At 45.7% G+C, this 19,831-nt stretch overlaps 1 long non-coding RNA gene across 1 annotated transcript; it reads right to left on the bottom strand.

Annotated features, from left to right (window-relative positions):
* Nucleotides 1-5,850: 5,850 nt before the first annotated feature.
* LOC125318480 lies at nucleotides 5,851-17,459 on the bottom strand. The gene is made up of 2 exons (XR_007200374.1): nucleotides 16,938-17,459; nucleotides 5,851-7,077 (listed from the first exon to the last, which is right to left on the bottom strand). It is a non-coding gene; the product is annotated as an uncharacterized LOC125318480 (long non-coding RNA).
* Nucleotides 17,460-19,831: the final 2,372 nt, after the last annotated feature.

The raw sequence follows: 19,831 nt of genomic DNA, 5'->3' as shown, positions 1-19,831 counted from the left end.
GCAGCAGAGGTTGTTCTGTTGTGGCTTTGTTGCAAGCTGAGCAGTTTGAAGAGTTTGGCCAAGGAGGCAAAAATACCATAATGTGATAAATGTGATCAAGTGTTTGCTGCCAACAGGGATTCAGTAGGCTGGGCTGATGACACGGGAGAGGAGAGGAGAGGACAGCTGTGGTCAAGGATTCGCTTTAAAACAAGGCAAACAGGGAGGACAGTTTTGTAGTTAAGGAAATTGACCCAGAGACAGGGAGGCTGTCAGTTATATAGAACCACATATTCATACTCTTCTTGAGCAACCTTGAATGGGTCATTTAGTTCTCCCGGGGTAAACTGAGCCCCAGAGAGGCATAAAACATGCCAGCCTGAACAAGGTGTTGTCGGGTGGCTGCTGCACCCTGATCAGTACTGGGAAACAGAAACCCCTCTCTGCCTCACAAGTTTCTTCCTAGTGGACTTGTTAATTTGCATCCCAGGATAATCTTCTGACTCAATGTTCACTACTACCAGCAAACCACTGGTTCACAGTCTGTAATAAGGAATATTTTCCCTTTGTTCGCCATATCAGCTGTAACTTCCCAGAGAAGTCCCCAGTCCTGCTGGTGGAATTTGAGTAATCTGCACTGTTCTTGAGACAGCAGACTTATACTTTGAGAACAGCAACCATAGCCAATGTAGCTCATTCAATCCATTTCCTTCCTATTCCCTCTTTGCTAATGTCTCCTCTCTCTTTACTCATTTCGTCTTGTCTATAGAAATAAAGAGATGTTTTACTTGTTATTGCTCCTTTCTGATGTAAACACCACCACTACCACCCCCCAATTAATGCTTTCTCTGAGAAAGTGATGCAGAACGTTGATTACAGTTGTTTGTTAACAGTGATAACAGTGCACTGGAAAAAAAATCTTTATTAAAAATGTTACTTGCACCAGCACCTGCAAAGGAGAATTCAGTGCAGACACACAGTGAGGGCTCAGCCAAAACCACTAACTTTCTAAAACTATGTTTGTGTTTTAGCATTTTATTCACAGTTTTCATACTTGGAATAGTCTAACTACCTCCCCAGCTCTCTGAGCTACAGACACTTAAAAAGGGGAAGAAACGACACATATATGTCCTTTTCCTCAATCAAACTATGTAAAAGTTTCGACTCTCATTAGGAAGCTGAGTTTTCCACCTGAAAATCTCTAGAGAGTTGTCAAGAGACAGTTCAGAGACAACCAAAACCCTCTGTTCCCGTGAGCTGGGGTGGAATTAGATCCGTGCTGTGGTGCAAAGTCCATTCCTACAGAGTGTAACACACCTGCTGGAGGTATTCTGTCAGCAGCTAAACCTGCAGACCTTGCCTCTCTCTCCTGACACAAAAGGCATGTTAGAGTAGTACTAATTCTCAGGTAAGCAGATATTTCCTCTTATACATATTTGCTTTTTGTGGGGCATGTGGCACAACATTTTCTCTATAACAACAGTCTCAAAACATCTTTGGGTTGCTCTCCCAGTTTGACAACACTGCTTTGAGACCACTGTAACTCAGAATAAGTTTGGGTTTTTATCAGATTCTGCATTAAATCTTTATTTTGCTGAATATTTTACATGTTAGAGTACATGTGTGACGAGGGGAGGGAAAAGAAGGCTCTCACTTGTGGCTGGGGGGGTGAGTGTGAGAAAGCATGGCATTGATGAGGCCACTGAAATCACTCTGCAGTCCTGGAACACTCAGAAGTTTCCTGAGGTTTCTGGCTGACTCCCAGCCCCTCAACAGAGTCAGCAGAGAGGGTCCTCTCCTGTTCATTTAGAGCAAGTCCTTCATGTGTGTCCCCCAGGTATCAACCTTCTCCTGTGCTGAGACAAAAAGCAAACCAAATCCCCTTGATGTACACAGTCCATCTTGTGGATATAAAGACAAATGTGGGCAATTAAAACCTCCAATGTAAGTAAACATTTTAGTCTTAGCAGAGCTGATCCACTGTTGAGCAACCAGCTGGCTCCCAGTGCTGCCACAGCTCTCCAGGGTTATTTGGGCTGTGTGTCCTTGAGGCCCTTCTCATCCCAACTTAAGTATTCAAAAGCCACCAGCCTGAAATCTCCTCCTGATACAGGTGAAGCCCTGGGTAAATATTGACCTCTCCCACCAAAAACTTCTGTACAAAAAAAAAAAAAAAAAGGTTGTTCTCTGCAATCTAACTGTGAAAGAGCTTGTTCCTTTCCCTTTGTAATATTTCATAACTGCAGCTGAGTGTGAAAGGAAAGCAAGTGCATATATCTGTGTTTTTCCTTATGTGTTACCTTCAGAGAAAGGACATGGCTTCTATTACATCTCTGGTTGCAACAGACGGAATAAGATGGGGGATTTTTTCCTGCGTATAACTTCTGAAAAGCTGCCTTCCCAAGTTGATCAAGCAAGTCATGAAAAATGGCCTGTTTATAAAAATGATGATTCTGATTGAGTTAAAGCACTATAAGGCAGGCAGTACTGTCCCTAAAGAGAGGAAAATAAAGGCTTTATGGAGAAGTATCTTGTTTTCCTAATAGCTCGGTTTGGAAACAAGTTTATAAAACACATTAAAATCCCCCAGGGGCTTGAGAACTGCAGTGTTTCTGAACAGTCACATTTACCTTGACCTCACAGCTGTAGGATAAGGAAAGATTGCTTTCTTTCTTAGCCCCAGGAATACCATACTTGGCATTTATTTAGCAGTTGCAGTTTTAATAGCTCTAGAACCACAAACCAAGAATCCTTGCAGCCCAAACGGTACAGCAAGTTCAGGCACCTTTCCTATAACCTGTCTTTCACCCCTTTCCTCATCTGCCCGAATGAAAGCCAGCCCTGTGGGGCTCTTGCCTGCCAGGATTAGAAATTTTCCACAAGAGTCCAGCAGGATACTGTGAGACATAGGCCAGTTGAACAAAAAATGTCCTGTTTCATGTAGGTTGCAAAGAACAACTTTGGTTTTGATCATATTCAAAGTACTGTTAAGGGCTGTGACAGGCAGAGACAGGATTTCCATGTGGTTTGTCCTTTTTTTTAAAATTTAGATTTGACCATGACATTTTGTAATCCTGTCATCTGCTTTTAAAGAAGGAAGATCTTGGCTCCTACCTCTCACCAGTTTATTAGGCATAGTACTAGGGATAAAAATATTGTGGAAAGGAGAGGCAGGGAGCAGTAAGTGCACAAGCCAGAGACCAGACCCTATGAGGTTTTAAAATGGATCGACTTCTCCCCTGTCTCTTGCTGCCCTCACTAATGCCTTGGGATTTTTATTCCATTATTTTGACTCAGCAAATTAATAGGGAAGTGGCTGAATGTAAGAGCAGCAAGGGAGATTTCTTAGTGCCTGTTCTGTAAAGTGACAGTGCTTTATTTCCTTGACCACAGCACCAAGGTGGAAAGTGCCTTAGGGGCATCATGATCACTAAAGACAAATCACACAAGTGAAGAGTGCATTTTGTTTACCAAGGGATCTGTCAATGCCCATCTAGCATTCTCATGCTCACCTAGAACACAAAATCTTCATCAAATAGAGTCAAATATGGGCATTGGTGTGCTCCTGGAGCTCTCACCCCCTCCATTAGACTCACATTAGAGAAACAGCTTGGCTTCTCTCCATGAATGGCAAAGCATCAGGGGTGTGGGAGGCCTGAAAAAACCACTGCCTCCAAACTGGGGGAGCCAGCTGCTGCTGAAGAGGTTTCAGAGAGGTTCATGGGGTGTTGCCTGCTGCCCAGGGATTCTGTAGGTAAAGACCAGGAGAAGAGAATAAAGTCAAAAGAAATTTTAAGGAGAGTTCCCTCTGGGAATACAAAGTGAGAGATAATGGTAGTAATGGTAGTAATAATAATAATGACAACACCAACAATCACCTTTTAGAATAGCCATGAAGAATTTACCTAAAGAAATGAGTGCACAGCAATACAGACTGTAAGACAGGGCTGTCATTCCATATTCCTAGTGACTAGACCTTGCACCCCATTTTCATTCCCAAGTATGCCTTTTTAGTTTTATACTTTTAACCACTGGTTTAGATTTATAGCAGCTTAGAACACTGGAATCTCAAATCATGGTGGGAACCCCTCTGATATTAACTCCATATGGATATTAACCTTCAATTATAACACACTGTTTCACCCTGCTGAACCATTATACTGAATTTTTTAAACAAAGACTATCACTGGGGGAAAAAAATCGCTTTTTTTCATATTAACTTAATTTTTCAGATGTAAGACACCATTTTCCAAAAGCAATGTGTATAAAAATAAAAAATTGTCCAGTCATCCTATGCATTATATACTACTTAACTGAGAAGAATAGGCATTGACTATAGATTTAAAAACTCAGTAGATCCCTGAGAGCCACTATGTAATCTTACGAATGCAATTATGATTCAAAGCAAACGTTAAAATCAATGTCTTTATGGCTCATCATCAGCAACACATCCCTCAGAAGAGAAAGCTGACGATGGAGTTAACTGACGGATGCCTTTCCTGTAATGCTGCTCAGGGCAAATAATTTTACAGCACATTCCAGAGTGCTGAATGACCTGGAGAGATGACAAACCCCTTTGTGAATCCCCTGGGAGCCGAACCGGAGAAAGGTGGAAATTACCAGCAAAAAATCTGACTTGCTGAAAAAATGGTTACATTTTTCTCAGCCAGATCCTCTATATCCACCAAAATGAGGATGGTGCTGCAGCAGCCTCCCCAGACTAAATCAGATGACAAAGAGCTGTGCCGAGGAACCGAAAATGTGTGAGTTCATCTTGCTTTTACCTACATGCAGAGGCTGTACTCTGAAAATCTCTGGACTCCATCTAAAAACCTTAAAAGTGGACAGTATCACAGCTTAATCCTTCAGGGCATTTCTTTAGCCTGGCAGGCTTTGACCCTTTTCGGCAGATCTACAGGAAGTTATAGCTTCACTTTTTCCATACATAGCGTGCACTTGGTAGTCTTGGTCACCTTTTTATGACTGTTTCTTTCCACAGCTGTGTCCTTTAGATCAGAGCACAGGTTGTGAGGGGGACTTTACAGCCTTCCAGGGACCTTTAAAGATCAAGGGACAGGGGAGCAGAGGGCTTGGCACCCTTTGGGCTGCTGCACTAGTGCAATGTGAGGAGTATTGACGGGACACAGGGGTCCCTGGGGCTGGAGGTGGTGGGGCTTCTTTCCAGTCTGAGCTTCACCCTTGCTCTGGTCTCTAGCTTTAAAGGCAAACCTTCTCCCTGCTTTTTATATTTAATGAGAAGGGGAAGACATAGGTCCTGGGAAAGACCTTATCAGCATTTACTTTCTTAACATGGCGGCTTAAGGGTTGTTAGGAATTTCTAAGTAGATGCAACTACTGTCTCCCATTGCTTTGAGAGAATAGCCTATTGGTCAGAATTGCTGTTTCCTCTGAAATAGGCATGCACTGGATGTTTTCAGGGATGATGTGGTGCCTGTCTGCTGTGCATCCTCTTCTGCACTGGGCAGTTAATGAACAAGTGACAGAATGCCAGGATGTTTTCCTGGGGCACATGGAGGGAGGCTGACTTACCTTCACAGAATTCAGGGGAATTTCCCTTGGAGATCTGAGATGAAAACCTATGTGCCCCAGCAGATTAGTGAGCATTGATATAGGCTTCTTTACAGACAGGTGAAGAGTGAGGTGAAGACTATTGGGAACTGTGGTTTGGAGCTCATGAGGATGCCTCAGAACACAGCAGGCAGGGCAGGGGACAGGGGTGGCTCTGCCCACCTCCAGAGCTCACCTAGTGTGGCAACCACCATAGTCAGAGGTAATTTATCCTTTGGGATGACTGATGCTGCCTTGGGATAGGGATGACTGGGAGGATTTCTTAACAAGAGCACAGTTGGGTTTGTTTTTACCTACAGCAACCTTTATTTCCACGTTTCCTTTCTAACAAACACATGATGGCAATGTGTAAGAGCATGAGGAGCAAGCTGAGCCTCCAAAACCAGACTGACACACACACTGGGCCTTGAGAACCTTGTTTTACAGTGGAGGCACCTCAGGAACACAGCACTGCGTTTCTTGTTTGTTCTCAGGGTATGTGCAGCCGAGGCCTCGTGCTGGTCTCTGCTTCTTGTTGGCTCCTCAGCAGCTCACCAGACCCCAGCTGGCAGTGGTTAATTGCAATCAGCAGGTGAGAAATGCAGTGTCTCAGCAAGGGAATTGCCTCCAACTCTGGGACATATTCTGAGAAACGGGGAGCATCCAGAAAAAGAAAGGGAGAGGCCTTAAACCTGGACTTCTGTGAAAAGCAGCACTTGAGAAAGACATCGGTGCATGGGACAAGTCACATTTGTTTTTTCTAGAGTTATAATGGAATGATTTACTGTTAACAGGTGGGAATCTTTCAGCACTCCTCTGGTGGCTTCTAGTTGCCGTCTAGTGTCACTCGATGCGTCATTGCCATGTTTTGGGGGGGCTTTTTGCAAGGTTGTAAGCATCCTTCTGAAGCTCAAGGGACAGTGAGGGAGTAGAGAGTGTCTTGCACGTGGACCAGCAGCTCAAACATGGCCCAGAGTCTTCTGGAAGGCAACTGACCGACCTTGATGGTCAGTCGGTCACCTCAGGCTGTGGGCAGTTTTCTGCTTTGCTGTGTGCTTTGTTTGGGAACCTGGGATGCCAAACACAATGCATGGCACAAGTGTGTGGTCTGTGTCTTTGTAGCAGCCACTGCTTTCAGGTGATTTTGTCTGAGCTAAGGATATCTCTACCATCTTGTCAGTCAGAGCCCACAGCAGAGGAAACAGTGATTAAATCTGCAAGGAGAATATGATGCTTTCTCATCTTCAGAAGATCCTTAGAGGTTAAGGTTGAGTCACAAAAGCTTGCCAGGCAGCAGTGTAAGCTTCTGTGTTGATAAATTCAAGAGGACTTCATGGCTAGCAATATAGAATCTTGGCAGGTGCTCAGTTATCCCAGCAGTAGGTATGTTACAGGACATGGGAAGCTATGGATGACGGATACGTGTTTGAACAGCTCCCTGTTCTAAACGGCTATTGTGAGCCTAGGATTCCTCTGAGGCAGACAAGTGGGCCATTTCTGGGTGGTTTAAGCAATGAGAAGATTTCAGTCCTGCAAAAAAAAAAAGACACCACCATCTTATCCAAAAGAAATCCCACATTAGGTCTCACGTAGGGATTGCCAGTATAGTGAATATTGGTAATAGCACATGTGCTGAGCAGTTCCACATCAGTGATGCTGCATGCAGCTGCTGAAATGGAAAAGCATTGAACAGCCTGGGAACAATGGGGGAGATCCCTGGATTCTCATGCGAGAGGCATGTCTGCATTTATTTGTCTGCAGTGGTGCTGATGCTCTGGGATCATCAAGGGCAAATTCTGCCAGATAGAGATCAGTGCACAGGCAGAAAAAGTAATTAACATTTTATTATCATCCCGTTCATGTGCAATTAAAATAGAGTCGATTCCCCTTCAGATAAAGATGCATAAATAAGTAGAAGCTGGCTGTGGGTCCTAAAGCAGACAAAGGTAACCTGAAAGTCAAAAAAGATCACCTGTCAGTTCAGTCCCTCACACTGAGATGCTTCAGGAAAAGGAGACAAGCAGAGCACATGGGAAATGGCATGCTCAACAGTGAGATAGCACGCAGACAGCTTTTTTTTGTTGTAGTTTCAAAACCCAATTTTAATTGCAGTGGGTTTACAGGTTAATGAAACAATACAGTCCTTCCAAAGAAACAGCTGTTTGGTGGATAATTTTAATCACAACCTGGTGATAACCACCCATGGGAGTTCATCTGAGCTGCCAAGTAACTTTTCTAACAAAGAGTAAAGACGGTCCTGAGCCTGTAGCTGGAGAACTGAACAAGCAGAAACAACGGAGCAAATTGAAACGCTTCTCTGTCCCTTGTATGCGTATCTCTGAGTAGAAAACTCTGGAGAACACAGATCACTTTGTCACAGGAGGACAGCACACGCACAGTCACTGGTGCTGACCATCAGCTGGTGCGAAATGGCACAGCACATCTGATGCCAATTGATTGCATCCCAGCACGCCACCCATTAAGCAGTTTATTGAAGTGCTCCATTTGGACAGGCTGCTTTGAGGCAGCAGCCACTGCTGAAATTGCTGGAAAACCTCTGGAATCAGGGCTCCTTGGGTCAGACTAATTATTGGTCATTTAGCCTGACATTAATTGTCCCAGCAACCGTGTGGGATAAAAACAGGCTTCTGCCTGTCTAGGGTAAACAGCGCTAGTGACACTCCCTAAAAATCAGACAATGTGTCTGGTGAAAGCTTTTAGAGCCTTTCACAAGCTGCAAAAGAGCACGTAAGTGATGGAAGGCAGTAGGGTGGGTGCATTATTGTTCTCATTAGAGCATCATCTGCCAATTTATTGCAGCAAGAAGCCCAGCAAATGCGAAGCCTTGTCTTGTAAAAAAAGCCCCACAATGCTCCTTATGCAGCATTTAAGATATTCAGGGGCTGGGCACGTGGGGGGTTCTGTGGATGTGGCCCTCACTGCAGCCTGGCTCTCTGGAAGAGCAAAGGGAGGAAGAGCGGAGAGGGCAGCGAGGCGGCTGTGACAAAGATCTCAGCCTCTGGCCCCAGTGAGGGCACTGCAGGCACCAGCTTGGGGCCTGGACTCTCCAAAAGGAGACAGCACATGGGCTCCCCAGGATTTCACCATCATGAAAACCCAGTGCTTCTCACCAGACTGTTAATTTTTAAGCATGCCAAGAAATAACATCGCTATCTTAGGCATGTGCTTCCAGACACACGTTTATTTGATAAAGTGGATTGATTTTTTCCCATCTTCGCTTCCTTATGGCCTGGATCCTGCTGCCTTTGAAGTATGTGGTTTCTGTAGTGTAAGATCAAACATCTCAGCAGCTCTTGGATAAGAAGAATCCTACACTGCAACTGTCCTTCCCCACACAGCCATCTGTCTCCTGTCCTTCTCATGGACAGGCTAATAGTTTCACTTAGGACATGCTGGTGGAAGAAATCCTATTATTTGGGGAGCACTGGGGATTTGGCCATTCATTTACAACAAAATTTGTTGCATAACAGACCCTGTGCAGTAACAACAGGCACCCCTCATTTTGTTCCTTCCTATACAAGCTAAACAGGGACTGCAGGTCACAGTGGTGTGAGCAGCTCTGGACCTCTCAGCTCAATCCCTGCTGGCATCAGCTGATTCCAGGAGCATAAGAGGTGCTGCTCCCAGGCTATTGAGAGAAGCTGGAAGACTTGGAGCCATCACCAATCCCTCTAGGTCTGGATTTGGCTGCAGTCCAGCATCTGCACAGTGAGGCCTGGGGAACTCACTGGGAACTCTGCACTCTACTGTAATATAGAGGCAAAGGATTAGTGAAGCCCTGCAGTACTCCAAAGAGCTGTGTGGGCTACACATGAGGCTCTTTGCTCCAGCTAGGGAGGCTCCAGGATTTATATGAGCAGGAGTAACCATCCCAATTCTAAAATGAAGCTAAAACTCAGAAGTTCAGTGAAGTGGTGTACATTTGCCCTATTTTCAGACAGACCTTGAGGTGTCTTAAGATGGACCTAAATCTTCTTTCTTCTTCGCTTTCTCAACTATAGCACTCCATCTCCATGGAGAGAAGGAAACTGGAGAGAGTGCAAGAACGGTGTCCTCATGAGCTGAGGATCCCCAGCCTTCCTCTCTGCTGTTCTGAGCTCAGCTGGATCCACCTGGTGAAACCTGCCCATTTCTAGTGGGCAGTGACACATGGCAGCTGCTGCCCTGCAGAACAACCCAGGGAAAGGGAAATCCCAACACATTCAAGGCCTTCCCACCATCACACTTTAGAAGAGTGAAGCAAGGCAGGGAACTGCTCTGGGGTTCAGCACTGGCCTCACAGCGTCTCATGTCTCAGCAGCGCAGCTGTGGGCTGATGGGGAGGGATGGACCACCTGCACTATTGCAAAAGGCAAGGGTGAGAGGGCACCTGTGTGAGAGATTGCAAATGCTTTACCAACACTGCAGCCCTGCACCGGGTTTCAGAGCGCTGCTGGCACTGGGAGGTGTGCTGATCATCAAAACCTGGAAAGGAGCTTCTGAAGCAGCATCTGCTGCCATCCAGCCTGCCCCTGGTTTTCAGAGGAAAGAAACTGCCTGTCTGGCTACAAAAGCATCTCCTCCTTGGGAACTCGCTGGAGAGCTCTGATACAGCCACCACCTCCCAGGGGAGGCTGGAATCCCAAGCACCTCAGCAAATTCAGGCTGAAATGTTTCTCGGTGTTTGAAGTTTTGCTGGCCACTCCTTTTCCTTTGCGGCCATAGATCAGAGAGAGTGAGAGAGCAGAGAAAGCAGATGGTTTGTCTAAAGGTCAGACTTGCTGCTCGGGAGGCAGCAGACCAGTGTTGTTCTGCAATGAGCCGTGTAACGCTGTCAGGTCACACAGCTACAGAGTCCCCTGGGGAAGGTGAAAGCATTACCCCACTGATGCCATTCCTATCTTTTATGAAAGCCTGCACAAACACACACAAATTGTGCAATTAGCTAATATTCAGACAGCTGGTACCTTCTAAGTGACTCAGATAAGATCAGGCAATAAAAGCAGCAGAACCTCCTACTTAAAACTTCCTACAGGTACAAAACCATGCCTATGCCCCAAACAAGAAAACCTTGTTTTCAGCCATGTACCTGAGCCTATTGCCAAATGAAGTCAGCAAACATACAAGAGAGGCATGCAGGTAACTAGCACTGACTACTCCAGGAGCTGGACCTACGTGGGCAAAGGAAAGCTAAAATTCATTGCTTGTATAGCATCAAAGACAGAGCTAAAGCAAAATGTAGGCAAGCTGCATAATCAGGTTACTTAAAGTTGTCTTTTACGTCTCATTCTTTAAGAAAGAAGCATTGTTTTCTATCTAACAATGGCTATAGCCAAAATGTAAAGCTCTTGGGGGAATAAGAGAAATTCTGTACTCTTTCAGTAGAGCAGACATCACTAATTACCTTCTTACCTTGTAGAATGTCAAATTAGCTGGAAAAAATAGATCAAGCTACTCTTAGGTACAGTGATTAAAGTGATCAAAAGCTCATAACAGAACAGAGAGTGCAGCGTGGTTGTAGTTGTGCTCTAACACCTGCACTTCATGATGGAAGATAACAACAAGAGGCCAGGAGAAATGTAAACATGAGCATTTTGCAAATGCTCACATTGAATTTCACAAATCATCCCAAATGTGGACTTTGGGATTTAATCTCAAACTTCCATCTCGAGCTGTGTTTTTCCAAAGCAAGGCAAGGCTCGTGGAAAGAGGTAATATTCCTTCTTCTGACCTTCAAGCATCCTGGCCACAAAACTCTGTTATGCCATTATTCTAAAGGCTCTTTAACATTATTGTAGAATGAAAAGGGGGTTGGAATATTCTGAAACATAAGGAGATGCTGTGGAGATTTAAAAGACCCAGGCCAACTTCTGTGTCAGCATTCAAACCAACTTTCAGACTTTCTTCTAAAGTCTACGTAGCCATCCCCTCTCTGTCAGGAACAGAAGGATGGATCTCATTACTTCACTGTATTTAATATTTTTCTTGGCAGTGCTGCTGTGTGGACTAAATGCTGAGTGTCCTCTACACATTTGGAACCACCCCATGCAAAGGTGTTGCGGTTTGGCCAAATTTTGAAATATATCCTCTGAGAGAAGGCAGGTCACAACCATCCCTCCCCCACCAGGTTCGGGAAAAATAAATTCCTCGAAGGAAAGTGAAGGAGATAAAAACTATTTATTTAACAAACACACAGGAAAAGGAAAATAATGCTAAATAATAAAATCTTTCGCTGTGGAGGAAAAACCTGGGAAAGTGTTCGAGTCCTCCCTTTGGTCTCCTCGGAGCTGGGGCTTGGCCCAGGGCCAGGCCCTCTGTGCCCGGTGGAAACTCCTCCTGATGTGCTCTGATGTTGAAGCAGTCCAGTAGAAAAGGGAGAAAATCCAAAATTCCAGGGAAGGGAAAACAAAGTTCAACTCTCAGTCTCTCTCCGGAGAAAAGGAAACTGAACAACTGGCCAAAAGCTGACTGGAAAGCAGCAAGCCAGGTGCCTCCTCCCTCCCCTGCCGCAGCTGGAAAAAAAAAGTCACTATCTCTGTGTGACCTTGAACAAGCTGCAAACTGCTTTGAGAAAGTTTTGCTCAGTTTTCCTTCCCCCTCTCAAGCTCAGTTTAAAGGCATAGAAAGGCACAAGAATTAATTTCCAGGCATAGGGCAGCGATATGGGATACACATCATAAAGTCACCCCAAGACAAAAGGTCAAAGCCTGGACTTTTCCTGTTTTAAGAAGCAGAAGTGTCTAACCCAGCAGACTAAATTTCTTACATAGTCCATGGAGAAACACAGGCATCAAAGCAGGGTAATCTGTTCAAACTCCCAGCTCCCTTCCTGGCCCTCAAGGCAACAGAGCTTCCTAACAGACCATGCTCCTACCATAGGGGCTTCCAGTGATATAGCAAGAACTAGGTGCAATAGACCCAGACCAAAGTGACTTATCCAGTGTCATACTGGAAGCCTGTGGCAGAACAAAATTTAAAATCGTGTTTCCCTGGGTCCTAAAGTATTCCATTGTAATCAAATGATTTTGTTGTTTTGGCTGTTTCCTCAGCAAGGTGGCAGGTAAGTTCCTCTTGGACATTTAGGTTTGTCCAAGCCAAAAATCTGCAAGAAAGAAGCAGGTGAAAACTATGAGAAATGGCAGTCACAGTGCCCATAAGGGTCGTCTTGTACAGCCCACGGAGATGAGAGAACCTGTATGAAGTGCAATAGACTTGGAGTTAAACCTATGAACCCCATATGAAATATAATTGGCTGTTTTCATAAAGAAATCCCCCAGATGAATAATACTTTTTGTGGGGAGGTCATTTATCTAAGAAATGGCAAACAGATACTCATCAATGGGTGTAAGCCAGAGTCCTCTAAATGCTGTTGCATTGGTTTACAGCAGGACTAAACTTGACCCATCTAACAGGATGTTTGATAGTCAGGGTTAGGCTGCTTTGAGGGATCTGGAATGATTGTTTCTGCTCTTGGCCTTGCATTTCTTCAGCAGGCAATGGGGACAATTCTATAAACTTTTCACAGACATTACTGGAAATTCTGGAGAAGATAGGATTAAGACTGATGAAATATATACCAGTATTGTCTTTGGCATCCTCATAAAGTGTTGCGAGGTAGAAACTAATTTTCTCTCTGAAACTGAGCAAAATTCAACCCCAAGGTGCAGGGACATTACATTTTGCACAGAAAGGGGGACTGCAAAGAAATCAGGAATGAGAAATTTTGAAATCCGTTTGCTAACCAAAAGAACTGTTCTGCTAATTTGCATTTTCTGTCCTGCAAAATGTAATTTGGGAAGAAAGAACCCTCCTCCTCCAGTCCTTTATTTCTCATCTAGAAATGATTTTTTAATAAAAGATAGGCAATGTTCCTGTCATACCTCTGTTCATTACCAAATCATCTGGAATCACTCCTGTTGCTCCTAAACATCTCCATCTTTAGGAAGCAGGCAGCAGTGTCAGTGGAGCACTGCTCATTGCAGAGTGCCCCGGGAGCTTCTGGCTCTCTGTGAGACAGAGAGGGAGAGGAGCTCTCTGAAAACTGCTGAGACCGTGGGGCTCTGTGATGGTCAGAATTTCAGGTGCAGAGGAGAGGATGGGGGAGGGAAGTGTTTCGCAGCAGTTTATTCTCTATTGAATGTGCAGCTTGGCAAACAGCTCAGATTTAAGAGCATTTGGCCTTTTCCTTGGCCACTATTTCAAGCACAGACACGTGTAGGCATCTGGCTGAAGACCTGCATGTTTTCAGTGTCTGCAGCAAAGCATCTCCACTGTTGCTACTGAGAAAGGGAGGGCAATATTATTTTTCCTGTACGTGCAGCTAACAATTCCTGGAACCTCAGCTCTCCTCCCACTTCCCTTTTACCCTTTCCTGGCTCCTTTCCTCTGGGATTTGACAACACCAGCCCGAGGCTCTGGGTTACCCCTAACATTGCTTCTCCCCTGTTCCTTTCAAACCTTGCAAAAGACTTAAAAAGTGAGATTGGTGGGTTGCTTTTGCATACAAAAACCACGGGGACAACAGAGATAGCACAGATCTCCTGGGGTTTCAGCTCTGGGCAGATCTGTGGTGCTCAGAGCAGTGGTGTGCAGCACTCCTGCAGAGACCATGCTATCCCAGGACACCCGCTGTGCTGCTGGGTACCCCCTCCTTTCTGGATTCCTGCCATTTTCCTTAGGCCCTGGCCTCAGTACTCAAAATCTTGAGCTAATTGTGACCCTGGTTTAATCCTTGCAGCAGTCACCCCGCTGGCACAGCCTTGTGCCAGTGGCAAAAGTAGGGAAGAGCCTGATCCCACAGGAGAGCCAGGAGATACCTGAGGGGATGCAGCTGTACTTAAGAGGCTCATTACTTAACGCCTCTTCCAGGCATTAAAATCTCAGCGTGCACTGAATGGCTTCAAGAAAGATAAACACAAAATCTGGATGCAGCATTAGAAATGGAAATGATAGGGCAAGGGAAACAGTGAGTGCCACAAGCTTTCTTGCTGTCTCTGTGTGTGCAGCTGGATTGAATGCTGGACCTGCTTCTGTACAACAGCTCTAAATCCCTTCTGGAGGGCAGAAAGAGGCAGCACAGGAGTAAGAATGGCAGGATGCAGCTTTGATTGGGTAGTTCCTACAGCCAGGGAAAGATCTGGCTTTGCTCAGGTTCTTCCTACAACAGTGGTCTATGTTAGGGGGAAGTTTTTCTTCTGCCTGACTGTTAAGCAGGGAAATGTCTGTCTTCCCTGTCACAGAAGGAGTTTATGGCTGATCACTAAAGGCAACCAATTCACTTGATTTCTTGTCTCATGCTCTGACCCTAAGATTGTCCTTCCTGAACATTCTCTGCATGCAAGGAGAGCTGGAAACACAGCCCAGTTTGAGACCATAATAATGCAGGCCAAAGCCTTTTTATTATGGAAGTTTCTGCAAGAAGGTTTTGTCGGGGCCAATTTAATCCCCATCTCCCACATACCTTCCCCAATGCTTAAACTGCAAGAATATACTCGTTCACTAATTACAAAAGAGCACCAAGGATCTGTTAGTATTTCTGCCAGTGGGATTGATGAGTGTTGGCATAATCAGAGAAACTCTTGACTGCATGCTTTCAAGTGTCCAGATCAGCTCTGCATTTTGGAGAGCAAAAAAAATGAGGACAAAAAAGACTGGTAAAAAAACAAGATGGTAGGTCAGAGTGCTTGTTGCCAAGCTAAGTGGCATTTTTTAATTCTCCATCCAAATCAGATAATTTAGGAAAGGTAGTCCAGTTTAAATTTATGACATTCCACATGCCTTGCACCTGTTCTTAACAGGGCGAAATTTCCACTGCCCTCAGAAAAGACTTAGTTAAGGTCTCAGTATCACCTTGGAACGTACCCTGACTGGGTTGTGCAACCTTTGCTCACACTGCTGCCCTCAGTTCAGGAGCCTCTTTGCAAAAGCCAGCCCTTGTACTCCCCGAACCACTTTTGTGGATATTTGTGCCTTTGATGTAGAGATCCCCTTTTGTAGTACCTCCCAGCCAGGGATCTCCAAGACCCATATAAATATTAGTTAGGAAATTCTAATGTAAGCCTGTGAAGTGGTTCATGACTTCTTTTTGTTCTACAAGAAGAGTAAACAGAGGTGCCAAGCACGTAAGTGCTTTGCCCAAGATTAGAAATGTGGGTGGAACACAATTGGCACAAAGGATATTGATGGAAATTTAGGGTCCTGTGCCCAAATCCTCCTGTTTACTGACAGAACTGCAATTTTGAGACTTCACTTGCACTGAGAGTTCGTTTGGCCTTGGTCAAGCCTCCCAATTCCCGGCCATTTCATTTATTTGCCTTTGAATACGTGTGATTAAAGGAAATATGAGTTTGTTGCCAGGCTGACTCTCCCCTGTCGGCAGCAGGAGAAGATTTAGCAGGATGATGGGCAGTGGAGGGGGATGCTCCAGGACTGCCTGGTGCTTGTGAGGGTGGGTGGCTGTGTAACCTCAGTTATCTACAGGCACGCAAGCTGAGGCTCCTTCACCTCTTACCCCTCACTGTCACCTTGCTGGCCGGATTGCAGTGCTTTTGTGTGGAAAACAAGGGCTGAAGGTGCCCCCCGGCAGGCAGCTCGCCACAGCTATCGGATGATCTCCCTCAGCAGCGCACCACCACCTCCGAGAAGCCTTCACCTGTTGTCTGCCTGGCTCCCCCATCACCGCCGATAGCATCGCCACTGTGACCTTGAAATCCTTCTCACAAGTGCCACCCTGTCTCTCAGCAGTGGGAAATCAGATTTCCCTTCCCTCGGCACGACTCCCAGCATTTTCATTTCCGAAGAAAGAGCCAGGGAGGGGATGGAGCTTTTCCCTGTGCAGCAGTGACTCTATTTTCAGCTGTAGCCCAACAGATTGCTTCGCTCCTCTGCCTTATCATCCAACACCACCTTAATGCATGCAGCTACGCAAGGTTACTATTAGTGACTGATATCACCGGCGCTGCGGGCTCGAGGTTTTAACCCTGGATGAACCAAAATCTCTACACCACATCCTTAGCACTCCTTGGATTTTCAGATATCAGTTATTATTATTATTATTGTTGAGCTCTTTTTTCTTTTTTTTTTTGGTTTAACCAGAAAATACAGTAAGTCTGTTATTTCAGAGGGTGACAAAGAGAAAAGTCAGCCATTCTCGAGGACCAAATCAATCAGTGGTTTACCTTGCATGGAGTGACTGACAGCTCTGGCCCTCTGGCATTGTAATTTATTTTCCAGGCTCAACCCTTTGCAAGTATCACATGGCATGCTTTTAAAAACGTATATATAGAACCAGCTAGATTGTTATATTTAGTGCAACTGTAGGTACAGAAGCATTTCTTTTTTTAGCTTCTTTTGGTGCAAATATAGGAGAGAATCGAACAACCTCTCCTCACCTCTCTCCTGCAAAGGCATCCCTTCCATCTGGCAATGTGCCCAGAGGAGTCTGCAAAGCTGCTGTTCAGGAAGGGCTGTGGAAAGAACCAGTCGAGGAATGGTGAGTTTACAAGACATCCCCAATTTTCAGCAACAAGTGCAAAAAAAAAAAATCTCATTCCACCGTGGAATAAAAATGCGGTGCAGAATAGAAATAACAATTTCTCCCCCGCACCGTGGAAGGTCGAAACAATTTATTTTGACCTTTTAAAACCTACATTGAGGCTATGCAGGTCACAGGAGGTACACCAGTTGGTAAGTGGGAAACCCCAAAGAGCTGAACACCCCTTGGTTAAGCAGCTGCTACAAGATAAGCATCCTGACTTGTATCAGCAATAGCGTGCCCAGCAGGACGAGAGAATGGATGGCCCAGTCCTCGGCCACACCTCAAATTCTGTGTCCTGTTCTGGGACCCTCAGTGCAGGAAGGACACTGAGGTGCTGGAGGATGTGCAGAGAAGGGCAATGGAATTGGGGAAGGGTCTGGAGCACAAATCCTACAAGGATTGGCTGAGGGAGCTGGGGTTGCTTAACCTGGAGAAAAGGAGGCTCAAGGGAAACCTTATTGCTCTCTACAAATACCTGACAGGAGGGTGTAGGCAGGTGTGTATCTGTATTTTCTCCCAGGTGACTAGAGGAAATGACTTCAGGTTGCTCCACGGGAAGTTTAGATTGGATATTAGGAAAATTTCTTCATGGAAAGGGTTTTCAAGCATTGAAACAGGCTGCCTGGGGAAGTGGTTGACTCACCATCCCTGAAGGCATTTAAAAGACCAGTGGATGTGGCACTGAGGGACATGGTTTAGGGGTGGGCGTGTCAATGCTGGGTTAACAGTCAGACTTGATGATCTTAGAGGCCTTTTTCAACCTAAATGATTCTATTCTATTCTATTCTATGCTATTCTATTCTATCCTGTCCTCCAGTTCAGGATCCTCCAAATTCACCCTTCTTAGCAGATTGGCCTTGGTCCCGGAAAGGGAACTGCTACCAACTATATGAGACTCTCAAGGCTCCCAACTCTTCTTGATGACTTCCATCCTGGTTAATGGGGTATACTGGGACAACTGGACAGCTCCAGAGCATATGTGAGGAAACCAGGAACTGAGGAGTCTGTTTGGGACCATTGATGTCCTCCTGTCTATATCCCTGCAGAGCATGTCTAACCACACAAACGCACATTTTCCAGGAACAAGTTGTTCCAGGCAGTCCTGATTTCAGACTGGGCATCAGAGAGGCCCTTGGCAGGGAGCTGGTGGCTGCAGGAATGAGCAGCACAGCAGGGGAGGGGGCACAGCATCCAGGCATCCCTGAGGGTGTGGGATCCCTTGCCAGCTCCCAGCTGTTCCTGACAGCTGAATCCCACGGCCCGATAGCAACTGTAACCTCTGAAAGGCATGAAAAACAGCCAAGTTTAACAAGTACACGGACTTCTTGTTGGATCTGAACAGAAACCTCTCCTCTGGCCTGAGAAAGGGTTTGTGTGTCCCAATCTATCTGTTTTCTCAGGCTGTTATCAGCTGGTCTGATAAAAAGTGATACTCCTCCCTGCATTTCTCACTTCGCTTTTACAGTAGCCCAGGAAGGGTACAGGCTTATGAACTGCCTGTTATAAATGCACCATAAAAGCAAACACTTGCATTTTTCAAATGCCATTGTCCTTTTATGTTTCAGCTTTCCATTTCTGGTCTGTTTGGCATCTCCTGGTCTGTCCACACATGAGCCCTCTCATTTGTACATGCACAAATCAATTGGCATGCACCTTTTCCTGTGTAAATAAGCTTGTTCCTCAGGCAGTTGTATGTCACAGACTGGTGGCACCTTCACATCTTGTTTTAGGAGTTGGAGGTAGGTTTTTCACACCTTGACCTCAAACCTGCACACACACACACACAAAAATCTCTGCTCTTAAACTCTAAGGCTTTGTTTTTCACACTTGCCAGCAAGAGAGAAAGATAAAGCACACTCAGACCTAAGAATGTATTTTATAATCGTCGAGAAAGCAATAAAATCTTCTGCTTCGAAGCAGAGATACATAATCCATGTGTATCTGCCTGAGGCTGGTTGGAGCAGAGCTCCCACAAGGCTGAGATGTGACGGACACAAGGTGATGGATGCAGTGTCACAGGCTGTTTGGAGGTGGCAGCATTCATATCCTGGGTATTGGTAAGGGCTTGGAAGTTATTACATCCCTTGCTCAATGGGGGAGAGAGATAAGGAGCACTTTCAGCAAGGTCTAAACACACGGGGTGGTGATAAATGCAAATCCCTCAAGCTCTGCACAACGGGGCTAATGGGCCTTCAGCTTCAGCAGAAAGAGAGTCACAGTCTGGCTGACCTCGTCCAGGAGGACAAAAGACAAAAAGATGAGAAACTGGAGGAAGCAGCAGCTGTGACAGAAAGAGGGAGAGGTGCTTGGGTTCCAGGATCTGAGAGATATGGCCACAGTCTCCATGGGGGAGACAGGCCTGATGGCAGTTTGGGCAAAAGCATTCAAGTGGCAGGCTGCACGTTTGTCTTTGTTGAAACCAAGCTTTTTGGGGGGTTTGTTGAAGCCAACTGGCTATCAGCACTCACCCTGATGTGGGATTCTCCAAGACAGAAGTCAGCCCTGGGATGTGCATCGTGGGAGCCCTGGGGTGTTAACCTGCCCCTGCATTGGGGCAGCCTCTCCCTCGGGCTGTGATTGCTGAGGCCACTGCCAGCAAACCTGCCACTGGGACTGCCACTGTCACTGGGACTAGGGAGAAATGCCCTTGGGACACAGGGAGACACTGCCAGTGCAGGAACTGACAGCCCTGGGATCAGCCCTGCAGGGATCCCTCTTCGCAGAGGTCTGAATGCCTGCGGTGTGCTG

This window comes from Corvus hawaiiensis, chromosome 2 (assembly GCF_020740725.1).
Source record: "Corvus hawaiiensis isolate bCorHaw1 chromosome 2, bCorHaw1.pri.cur, whole genome shotgun sequence".
NCBI lineage: Eukaryota > Metazoa > Chordata > Aves > Passeriformes > Corvidae > Corvus > Corvus hawaiiensis.
This window is presented reverse-complemented; position numbering and strand designations above follow the sequence as displayed.